The sequence below is a fragment of the Anastrepha ludens genome, chromosome 2, assembly GCF_028408465.1.
Source record: "Anastrepha ludens isolate Willacy chromosome 2, idAnaLude1.1, whole genome shotgun sequence".
Taxonomy (NCBI): Eukaryota; Metazoa; Arthropoda; class Insecta; order Diptera; family Tephritidae; genus Anastrepha; species Anastrepha ludens.
This window is the reverse complement of record NC_071498.1, coordinates 11,047,148-11,060,047: the sequence shown is the minus strand read 5'-3', so window position 1 is coordinate 11,060,047 and position 12,900 is coordinate 11,047,148.

Genomic DNA, 12,900 nt, shown 5'->3' with positions numbered 1-12,900 from the left:
AACTATAGGACGAGGCAAGCACTTCGATTCACCCACTGAAAAATAGAGAAATATTTTGTGGAGAGATGAATCCAAAATCGTGCATTACGGTGCGAGTGAATCTCGCTAATACCTTATAGTCCGGGAGCCAGGGGTCATTTTGACTTCATCATTTCATGCCGACTGATTTTAATACTGAAGGCAGACGCCATCCAACGGATGACCAAACCAACCTTCAGCTGGTCCAGTAGCGGTGGGTACGTGTGTGGGATGCTGCGAAACGTGTCGAAAAAAAATTTCAACCAACTCATGGAATACCGGCTGAAATTTGTTTTGTGTATTGTTGACATTTAATAGAATAAAAAAGAAATACTCAGCTGCGCCGTAGAGGGTGGAAAATACGTCAGCTGAACAGGCGAACTTGTAAAATAAATTAAAAAGTAAAACTATTGTACTTTATGCCGATTGAAATTTTTTTACATAATTTTGAACACATATAAAAATATTGGGTTGGGGAAAAGGTAATGTCGTATTTTGCCAATTGAGCGCGACATTTAAACATATCTTGCGTTGTACTTATTGCATCGGGTCACACTAAACACCAATTTGAAGACGACAATCTGTACTATAAGTGTCTCTTTGACAGTGTTGTGATCATACGTTTCAGTCTTAAGTTATAGCGCGTCAAAGATAGAGTCCACCAAGCAAGAAATTCGTCATATTTTACGTTTTTACTACCTTAGAGGTAAAAATGCAACGAAGGCGGCGGCAAAAATTTGTGAAGTTTATGGGCCTGATACTGTAACGATTTGCACAGCACAGCGTTGGTTCGATTGATTTCGTTCTGGTGTAGTAGATGTCGAAGATGCACCCCGTACTGGTAGGCCAATCGTCGTAGAGACTGATAAAATCGTTGAAATTATCCAAAGAGACCGGCATGTGAGCATTCGCTCGATTAGTCAGGAACTAGGTATAGACCACAAAACCGTTTGGAACCATTTGCAGAAGATTGGATTCTAAAAAAAGCTGGATGTTTGGGTGCCACACGTGTTGACGCAAACAATTCTCTTGGACCGAATCAACGCTTGCGATTCTCTGCTAAAACGGAACGAACTTGACCCATTATTGAAGCGGATGGTGACTGACGATGAAAAGTGGATCATGTACGACAACGCCAAGCGAAAAAGATCGTGGTCGAGAAGCGGCGAGCCGCACAGTGAGGCCGATTCCCGAAAAGCTGGCCAAAACTCAAAAAATTAAGTAATTGATTCAAAATTTCTTACTCGGGGGTTGTCGGGGTCGCTGATTACAAATTTGATCTTAAAATTTTGAAAAAAACTCTATCTAGAAACTTTTTTTTCGACTTTTGGCCAGCTTTTTGGGAATCGGCCGCACTGTAAGCCGGCCCAAACCATCGCCAAGCCCGGATTGACCGCCAGGAAGGTTTTGCTGTGTGTTTGGTGGGATTGGAAGGGAATTATCCACTATCCAACTATGACCAGACCTTTAATTCGGTCGTTTACTGTGATCAACTTGACCGTTTGAAGCAGGCGATTGACCAGAAGCGGCTAGAATTGATCAATAGGAATGGTGTTGTGTTCCACCCGGACAACGCTCGTCATCACACATCTTTGATGACCCGCCAGAAGCTACGGGAGCTCGGATGGGATGTCCTATCGCACTCACCATATAGTCCGGGCCTGGCACCAAGTGACTATTATCTCTTCCGGTCCATGCAAAACGCCCTTGGTGATACCAAGTTGGCCTCAAAAGAGGCTTGCGAAAACTGGTTGTCTGAGGTTTTTACAAATAAAGAGGTGAGGTTTTATAAAGGGGGAATAATGAAGTTGCTTGGCAACAAGTTTGAAAACAAAACAGGGCATACTTGACTTGAATCGGATTATTCTAAATACTTTAAATAAAGCGTCAAATTTCGATCACAAATACGACATTTCGTTTTCCCTAACCCAATATAATAGTTACGGTCAGCTGCGTTTATAGCGGTGGGAAGACCGTCAGCCCAAGCAAGAATGTATCATTGCGTTCAGCTGACGTATTTTCCCCCCTCTACGGCGTAGCTGGCTATTTTTTTTTATTCTACTAAATGTCAATAATACATGAAACAAATTTCAGCCGATATAAAATGAGTTGGTGGAAATCTTTTTTCGACACGTTTCGTACCCTCCCACAATCACACCCACCGCGGGTGCGCCAGCTGACGTTATTCATGAAAGCTAAATCAAAAGTACAGTCAAGAACTTAAAGGTATAAAAACGCAGTTCAAAATCGACCCCTGGCTCCCGGACTATTTGTCGACTTTCTTATTCCGAGTAGAACCCGAAATACACAACCAAAATTATTAATGATGGTGGATTGAGTATAATGATTTGGGCATGTTTTTTATTAATAAAGGAAGCCATGGTTCACACTGTGTATGTTCCAATTATGGAGGAAATCATGCTGCCATATGCTCGTGAAGAAATCATATTGCTTTAGGTCTTCCAGCAGGATAATGACTCCAAGCATACAATCAAGTTGGCGGAGCTGTTTTTTGATCTGAAATAAGGTTGATCTTATGAGGCGGCCTGCACAGTCTCCAGACCTCAATTCAATAGAAAATTTGTGGTGCAATGTGAAGAATGCAGTTACTGATGCGAATTCAACGATTAATAATCTGTTTTGGGAAAGTGTAAGGCGGGCATGAAAATCGATTCCTAATAATAAAAACACAGCATTAATACATTAAGTTTCTACTTTACTGAAGCAAAATTTCAAAAAAAAAAAAAAAAAATTACTAATTGTAAAAGTTGTCGCTGTTTGTGTGGAGCCCGTTTCCAGTGATCAGCACAAGTCCTTGCAGATTCATCTAAAATCAGCCCGACAAGAGAAATTAGTTTTATTAATGGATAATCTTGTGCATGATCGAAGCTTTTTGTTTTTTTTTTGTCAAAATTAACAAGATCGCGACCTCGGGAAATATTTTTCATTGTTTCATTGTTTAAAAAAAATCGAAATTTAAAAAAAAAAATTCCTTCGATCAGGCACAAGTTTTCTATGTTTTTTAAAAGTAGTATAAATTTTATTGAAATCTACCAGGCGGTTTTTAAGTTACAATGTTCACCAATTCAAAAATCATAGTTTTAAGAAAAACGCATTTAAAGTTTTGCTATCGAGGCCCGGAGCGCCCGAGCGCCCTTTGTTAATTGTTGAATAACTCGAAAAATATTTGTCGGATTCGCTTAAAATTTTCACACAATATTTTTAAGATTTTATACTTTCAAAAAATGCAAAACAAAGTCAATTTGTTTTTAAATTCTGACTATCACCAGCCCCTGAAGGAACATTTCTGGTCTAGAATTTCGAAAAAATCGATTTTTTTTCATGATTCATTCGTCCATTTCATAATTTATAATTTCAGAAATATGCTTCAGAATTTTTATATTGAAATTCGTTGTAGTTTAGACGTTACTATCCTTTAAAACGAGACCGGCTTGGAGTACGAAGCCCAGGTATAAGCGCGTTAACCGTGTTTTTCTCGCAACTATTTTTTCCGAGTTGGCGTTGGTAATTTCTCAAAAAGTACTGAACCGATTGATTTGAGTTTTTCATATGTTATTGAGTAGACTTGTGGTTCTCGCGGGTAGCAAAATTATAATTTAATCAATTTTTCTATTTTTTGTTTAAGAGCGAGAATGTGAAGAGAAATCCTCTTTTTTCCAATAAACAGATAATATATGTATGTAGAAAAAAATTGTCTTTTTTTTGTTTTGTAAACCTGCTACCCACCATAGCGACATATCTCCTAACGAATAATCGACCGAATTTTTTTTTTCAGACGTACCTGAGCAGCCCAATCAGTGACGCCAATGGCACGTGTTACGTCAGGGGACGCAATTTGTTTTTATTATTGTCATTGAAAAACATTTTTTTTTTGTTTTGTAAATAATGAATTGATCTAATGAATAAAAACGATTTTCAATTGATACCGATTGGTTTTCTTCAATTTTCCACGCCTTCAATTTTCACGTCTCTAGACCAGAAAGCTGCCTTAAAACAAAACCAACAAAAAAAAATGAACATAAAAAATCGTAAGGGAGAATGGGGAGTTGTGAGACGGGTTTTGTTTTTGGACCCGTATTACTCAAAATCTTAATATTCTGCATATGTCAACGATGGAATCTTTAGTCAATGAATACTGGAAGCTATTGGTATGGCCTATTTAACCGTAGATCGTTCTTTGTATCAAAAATTATACATTTCATATTTTAGAAGCCAATAAATTCGTCCACGTTGGCAACACTTACCTCAACTTTTATGACTTTGTTTGTTCCGTTGATATAAGCATTTTAAACTGAGTTTCAAATTTTAAAATCAAGTAGGCCGCGAGAAAAACGAAAACTTCATAATTCTACTCATTGTATCATATTTGATACATATGAAATTTTTAATGATTTGTCGTGCGAATAGTTTTAGTTTCATCCTTGTTTTGACATTATTCGGACGTTTTTTTGTGAATAAGTGATTGTTAGTGAAGTTTGGTTCAAAAATGTCGCGTCCACAATAGGAGCTGGTGAATGAAGTTCTGGATAACAGTTCAAACGATGAATCTGAAAATGGAAATTTTTTCAATTCAGAAACTGAGGCGGAGGACTATGTGTTTGAAAATGACTCAAATGAAAGTTTTTTATCAGATATTTCTGAGAATATTGGTATTGATCCTTTATATACTGCAAAAGATGGTACCATATGGAATCCAGAGCCATACACCATCGGTCGTTCAAGGGCGGAAAACGTTATTAGTTTGAGACCAGGTTACTAACTGTGCTTTTTTATATTACGATTTTTCAATTTACATACTGACTTACTTCTTTTAGGAGTAACAAGAAACGCATCTAGCCGAGTTGGAAACATCCGAGATTCCATGCTATTATTTTTCCCTACATCGATTACGAAAATAATAATTGAAAATTCGAATAAGTATGGGAAAGAATTGCATGGAGATAAACATTTAGAAATTGATGAAGATCTACTCCTGGTTTTTCTGGCTGTTTTGATATTGGCTGGTGTATATAAGTACGTTAATACATATATTCAAAAACTAAAATATCATAAATAAAAAACTTTTTTTTTGGAATACTTATATAGATCTAAAAATGAAGCTTTGCATGATTTATTCAATACTACATATGGACGACCTATATTTCGCACAATTATGACCGAAAAAACATTTTTATATGTATTGAAAGTTATACGCTTTGATGACGTACTTAGTCGACGAGAAGAAGTGAAGATAAATTTGCATCAATTCGCGATCTTTGAGAGTGGTGGGTAAAACTACTCCCTACGTTCTATAATCCTCATGATTGCATCACAGTAGACGAACAATTATTGGGTTTTCACGGCCGCTGTAAGTTTCGCCAGTACATTCCGTCGAAACCCGAGAGGTACGGTATAAAGTTTTGGTTGGCCATTGATTCCGAAACATGTTATTTTAGGAAAATACAGCCTTATTTGGAAAAAGGAATTACTGGAGCTCCAGAGCGCAACCAAGGCGAGCGGGTCGTACTTAATTTAGTGGAAGGATTGAAAGGTCACAGCGTTACCATGGAGAACTTTTTCTCGTCGCATACTTTGCGTCAATAAAGCTTAATTTTATAACTATCTCAAAATCTAGTTAAAAACACATTGGTTGGTTTCATTTTTAATAATAATTCAGCATGTATCAAAAAAGATACACGGTATAGAATTGTGAAGTTTTTTGTAGGGCTGATCTACGGTTAACAAAACTACAATTTTCCTTAAAATTAAAATTGTATATAATAATATAAAATATAATACAAAATACAAAAATGTGGGGAGTTGTGAGACACCATGGTTTAAATCAATAAAAATGACTTATTTTAGTTGTTAGTTCTTTATTAAGATGAAAAATAGAAAAGAAAAGACAATTGTTATAAAAAAGTGTATAAAAAATGCAATGCCAGTTCGTAAATTGGCACACTTTAGGTGCACAGCTCGATCGCATACATTGCAATGAATGGAGTTGTTTCTGCTTAACTTTTTCGGCATTTGCAGAAAATTTTCATGATATATTATATTTGTATATATGATAATGCATGAATATTGCGAGGTACTTATGACAGATGCGTTAAAACGTCGAAGAAAACGGTGTCTCACAACTCCCCACATTTGTTGTCTTACAACTCCCCAAATCGTTTTTTTTTATAAATGGCCGCGTAGTCATAAACACATCGAACGTTCATGCCCAAGTGAATGTGTAAATTCAAAGCTAATAGGACAATTAATAATTTGTATATACAGTAGGTTCTGTTTTTATGCGGTTTTGAAATAGTGCGGTTTTTTTTTTTTAATTACAAAATGCATGTCGACCTATCGGGAATTGTACATATAAACAAGATTCTAAACCAGCTAAGCAAAAACTCATCACATATTACATCAGAAATGCTAACCCTATGGAACCGCCTGCATAACTATCTAGATCAGACGTGTACATTTCCTAAAGTGACGAAAGTGATTTTACGCCAAATCCTAAACGAACGCGCAACTTGTGGGTATTGTCTGATTCTATTTCTGACTTAAATTTATTTTTCGATTCTCACGTTTCTTAAATAAAGATATAATTTTCAAAAATACAATATTTTGTTTATGCGATTTTATTTAATTATTTTCATTCATGCGGTCTATGGAACGTATCTATAGTTATAATATGGGACTAGTGCCCTTTTTTATGCGATTTTATTACATTATTTCAGATTTGTGCGGTTTTAGCATTTGAAACGTATCCATAGTTTTACTATAGAACTAGTAGCTTTTTTTATGCTGTTTTTTTTATGCTGTTTCTTGCGGAACGTATCTACCGCATAAAAACAGAACCTACTGTATTAACATTTGCAATTTGCTTCAACAACTGATCGAATGTATCGCAAAACAAATGATGAAAAAAACTTACCGAGAAATTCCAAAACACAGTAACTGGAGAGACGCGTCGAACGCGTGTAAATATGACCAATGCTAGCTGAAAAGTGAGATCGCATCGAGAACACTTGTTGACACTTAAAATCGAATGTAAACAAATGAATAATGCCGAACGGTAACAATGTCTCACAACTCCCTATGTCTCACAACTCCCCATTCTCCCCTACTTCTTCTTCATTTCTTTCCCCCTGTGTGGGCACTACTATTATTTTGATCGCCGCTGTATATGCGTATATACTCACATATACTTGTGCATGTATGAGTGTGCTTGAGCATAAATGTGCATATGAGAACATGAGAGTGTATGCATTTTGGCACTCATTGTTGGGCTTCCCACTAGATTAATGGTAGCTGCATTATTCTACTTCCGCTTTTTGTTTGGCATTCAAAGAGCAGCACTGTTTAAGTGGCAAAGTAAAAAACTGTGGCAATATTGTTTGAGTACACTGTGCGTGCATTTGTTCGTTGTAAGCTTCCTTGGGTTGTCACTAGTTTTTTTGTAATTTTCTGCTTCATACGTACACACATACATACATACACACACATACATACTTATGCACATAGTACCTAATATTGTGTTTTGTGCACATATTTTGACTTCTTGTTCTCATTCTTTTCCGTTACTCGAGTGCTTTGCTTGTTTGTTTGGCTCATTTGGGGCTGCGGCTGTTGGTTTCTTTGTAGCGTCGCCTAATCTGCTCTGCTTCTAAACGCTTACTGCAATTTTACTCTTCATTACTTTGCGTTTACATCCATTTCATTGCGCTAAGAATGCGCAAGCAGACAGAAATAAATACAAGCATATAAATGTGTAAATGTGCATATGTATATGTCTGTAAGTATGTAAGTATGTATGTATGTGTGAGTCTTCTGCTACATTAGTCTGAGCTCTAATTAAGCCAAGTTGAAATTATCTGGCTAATGTGTCCTTCCACGATTGTTTGCATTTAAACAATGTTTATTTGTGCTTCTGTGTATGTATGTATACACTCACACTACTCTATATACCTATAGGTATAAGTGCATACACGCGCACACCAGTACGCCACGTAAACTATTAAGTTTGTTTGCCTATTGTTTGTATGCTTCTTGCTTCTGTTTATTTGCCTATGTTTGTGTGTGTGCCTTCGCTCCCAAACACATTTGTCTATGTATGTGTTTATTGCTTTGCGTTTGCAATTAGTTTCAGTTTTGCGGTATTTGTTTTCGCCGCGCCATTTGTAGGTAATTGAAATTCATTTGTTTGCCTCTGCCTCTGCCTGGTTTTGTTGAAGTGTGTGCATGTCTGTGTGCAGCAACAACTGCTCTGAAAAGCCTTCCGTCGTTCATAGGCACTTTTATAGTTTTGTACACAAATGATTTTAAGTGGAAAAGTTGCATGCTGCGTCGCGGGTTTGTAGAATTTTCCAGCCTCAATTAAAATTCTTTCCTCTTCTTCATGTTTAGTTTAGTTTTATATTCTTATAAAAATCTAATGAGAATTAAATTTTTTATTCTTAGTATTTCCAAGTCGAGAAAGTAAATTTTCTATTTATTTATTATTTATCTATTTATTAATAAGTTCATGAATAAAGGCTTTCATTGCCTCACATAAGTGAAAGTAGTGACTGTATTCAGATCAGTTCCCTTAAACCAGTTTTGTTTGCATAACCAGAATTTTTCATTTACAGAGCATTAGGAAAAAAATACCAGCTGGGTAACCCGTACAGTGCGACCTCAGTAGTCTAGCGTAAGTGCACTAGCCTGCAATCCCAGAGCTTGGGGGTTCGAATCCTACATAAAGCACGGTCCTCGCAATTTTCCAAAATTATCTACTCTCCCAGTTTCTAAAAAAAAAATCTCCAACTCCACTCCTCAACCCCAAAAATTGCGCATTATTTGCATTGTGGCTGTTAAAACAAGCAAAAACAAAGAAAAACACACAGCTACACATTGCATCAGTGGCGCCAGCAAGAGGAGAATATTTTGAAAAACAATAAAGTGATTTTCGATGATTAAAATTTGTTTTTGTTCTCTAATCCCGAAATATAAAAGGCATCCTATTAATTGTTGAGTTCTTTCTTGTTCTAGTGTAGGCTAGCTCCGCGGCTTTCCCCACAGCAAAAACTTCCGCTTGGAAAATACTGCTGTGGTCTGGCAGCTTGATAGGCTGCCTTATTCCTAGTTTTGAGCAGTAAATACCCGCTCCCACTCTGTCTAGAGTTTTAGAGCCATCTGTATAGATGTGAAAAGTTCTATGGCCAGGCTTCATGCCTTTATGCCATCCCTCCTCTTCAATTGTAGTGCAAAACCTTCTCTCCCGATTACGGAGTCATGTAGTCTGTTCAACCTGAGCTCCACTTTTCTATTGAGCGATGGTTCTGCAGGTGAGTACCCCCGCAGTCATTAGCCTTCTCGCCGATTTCGCTGCCAGGTTTTCCGCCATGAGGTTAATAGGTGGCATGCTGAGTATCATTTCCAGCGCCGCCGTTGGAGTGGTTTTAATCGCTCCTGTTATGCACAGAGCATTAAGTATGCCAGTTTTCTTGTCGCAGTCCACAATACTAGGGCCCCATACAGCAATATCGGTCTAGCTACTATCGTGTAGCACCAATGCATCAGTAAGGGTGATAGACCCCAAGTAACGCCCAGTATTCTTTTACATGCTTACAGCGCATTACTGCATTTCTTCACCCTTTCTTCGACATTGTGCTTCCACAGCAATTTACTGCCCAGTATTACTCCGAGGTACCTCGCATGATCTTCGAGAAGTAGTTCGTTGTTGCTTAGCTTCGGGAGGTTCCACACCGGGATCTTGTACTTTCTGGTAAAAAGTAGCATGTCCGTTTTTTCCGCGTTTATTCCTAGCCCTGCGCGAGCTGTCCATTGGTGTACAGTTTTAAGTGTGGTGTTCATCACATTGCTTGTATGTTTTAGTTAGATGAAAGTTTGTAATTGAATTATGTAAATATTTCCATTATTCCTTAGTTTTGGCAGGCAGTTTGAAATTATATTTTCTTGACTTCTTGAAGTAAATAAATAAATAAAGCTAAGCTTTGCGATTTTGGCATAAATTGCTAACTTAGTGAAGTGCATGTCAAGTTCGCTGAATTTATTAATTAATCGATTCCATATACAAATAAAATAATTAGGACTCTTTAAAACAAATTTCGGCCATTTCGTTTCGTGATATAAATATTTTTTTACCGACAATTTATTGAAGAGCGTCCTTCATTACGCTAGGAATTCAATTTAGATATTTTAATGCAGTGTATAGTAGAAATATTTGCTTATAGGGTTGTTGAATAGGTGCGCTTCAACTTTTTTCCAATAGGGAGGGCGAACGACGCAATATTTTTTATTTTTCGCTTGTCATTTGTAAACTTCATTAGTATACATTTCATCATGGAACGCTACACACTTGAGCAACGATTGCAAATCGTGCAAATTTTTTATGAAAATAATCGTTCTGTTGCTGCTACTTTAAAAGCATGACAGCCATTTTACGGTCCATTTAACAAGCCGTCCCGTTTTGGGGTTATGTGAAGTCATTGGTCTAAGGAAGTGGTCGCCAACCCGTCGATCGCGAGCTACCGGTAGCTCGCAAAGGCAATTCTGGTAGCTCGCGCTGCTCACGTTGCAAGAAATCTAAAAGTCTGAAAATCATACCAGTATTAGCAAATTTCAGAAATTTTCATAATAAATAGATAAACAGCGGTAAGCGATTTCGCGCCGACAAATACGACGCGAAGTCGCGTCTCCGTTCTAGGATCGGCTGGAACCGATTAGCGTGTCCGAGAATTTTTTGGCTTTACGCAATGCACGTCGACATTGCGCTCAGTTTAATACTGAACGGCATTATCAACGTTCTGCGTGCAGCGGTTGGGTTAGAGTTCGAAACATTATGGCAAGCAGTAGTAAGAAGGCGAAGACATACCATTTCCATTCAGAACGGGAAGAACAATACTTCTTCACAGAAGCTAAAGGCAAAAGTGTTTGTTTGTTATGTAATACAGCTGTGTCAGTTCCTGAAAAAGGAAGTATTGAGAGGCATCATAAATTCTGCCACCAGAAAAGAAAAACTGAACCATTTAAAAATCCAGTTAATTGGACAACAGTCAATATTTTTGAAAACAATCGACAAAAATAAGGCTGCAACTGAAGCATCTTGTCGTGTTTCCCAGATAATTGCACAAAAGAAAAAACCTTATGAAGACGGGGCAATCATAAAACAAGCATTTTTGGCTGCAGATTCTTTATTCCCCAAATTTAGAAATAAAGACGAAATAGTGTCTGCTATAAAATCTATGCAACTTTCTGCTAATACAGTGACGAGGCGAGTAGAAGTAATGAGCAATGATATTTTTTTACAGTTAAGAAGTGACTTAGATAACTGTATTTATTTTTCACTGCAACTGGATGAATCAACAGATGTAGTTGACACCTCACAGATGGCCATATTTGTCAGGATGGCTTTTAGTGATTTTAAAATTAAAGAAGATCTTTTGAAGTTTATTCCACTCAAATGACATACTACTGGGCTAGAGCTGTTTTCTCATTTAAAAAATCTCATCTCTTCTGAGAAAATTCCAATATCAAAAATGGTAGGCCTGACAACTGACGGTGCTCCAGCTATGGTGGGTTGTGATAAGGGGCTCGTGGCGCTATGCCGTAAGGATGAAAGTTTTCCACAATTTCTTAGTTACCACTGCACTATGGGGATTTTGGCGTTTTTTTTGGCATATATTAAAAAAAAAGTATCCTGTATTTTAAAATAAGCTTTATTTTTGTTTTTACCATACCCTAATTATTTGAGAAATTAGTCGCTAAAATTTTTTAAGGTCACACTGATTGAACGGTACGCCTTCAAATTCAGCTGATTATCGTGTTCGCTTTGTGCACAGTTTGGTGGAATACATTGCAAAAAGTTTGATTGCTCGAGTTATCCAAATAAAACAAAGAATCCAAATTTAAATGATGGAAGGTCATAGTCCAGGTATATAAGATTATATTTTAGTAACATTTTTTTCAATTATGTGTGGTTTAGATTTTGTATATCGTGTTTTATTCATATGTATTATTTCAATTAGTCTTAACAAGTATAGGTGCGTTTCGTATAATAGAACTTCCAAGGCGCACAGAAGTGCACAGAGTTTTAAATGTAGAGTTACTTACTAAAACATCCACAATAATATGTAACTAACTTTGTTTGCACAAATTTGCCCCTTTTTGATAAAATCGCCTTTTACAGAAGGATATACGTTCGGAAACGTAGAGCTGCTAGATATTTATATCAAAAATAATCGGGCAGAGGTCGCAGTTAAGCAGCATATATTAAAAAAAATTGGTGAAAGTCTGAATGAATCTAAGGTAGCCCAAATTAATAAAAAAGTACGAGCTTTTGTCAAATATTTTGAAAAAAACTGGCCCCATTGTCATCGAGTTATGTCAAGATTTAGAAAAAAACATTCAGAATGGCTTGATAAAAGCCTAAAAAATAAAGTTGGCCGTCCAAAAGTGGACTACGAGAATGTTAGCTCCCGACTAAAACGGAAGTTTGCAAAAGAACTTTCGCAAGAACACGAAAACTCGTTGCCCTTGCTTTTACATGCTGCTAGAGTTTCAGCTAAAAAATCAGAAGAGAAAGATATGGTTGCTGTTTTAAAAGCTGCGGCAAAAAGCAAAGATATTTATAAAATGAAAAGGAAACTTTTTTCGTCTGGGGCCCAACAAATGTCAGCTGACAGTGCTTTAGCATTTTTGTTAGAAAACGGATTTACAAAAGAGCAATATAATAATATAAAACAAAATGCAAAAATACATGGTTATGATATATATCCGCCCTATAAGGATTTGTCTAGTTCCAAATTAAAGCTAAGACCAGACGGCATTCAATATTTTGAAGATAAGGCACACGTTCCGTTACAACAACTTTTGGACCATACA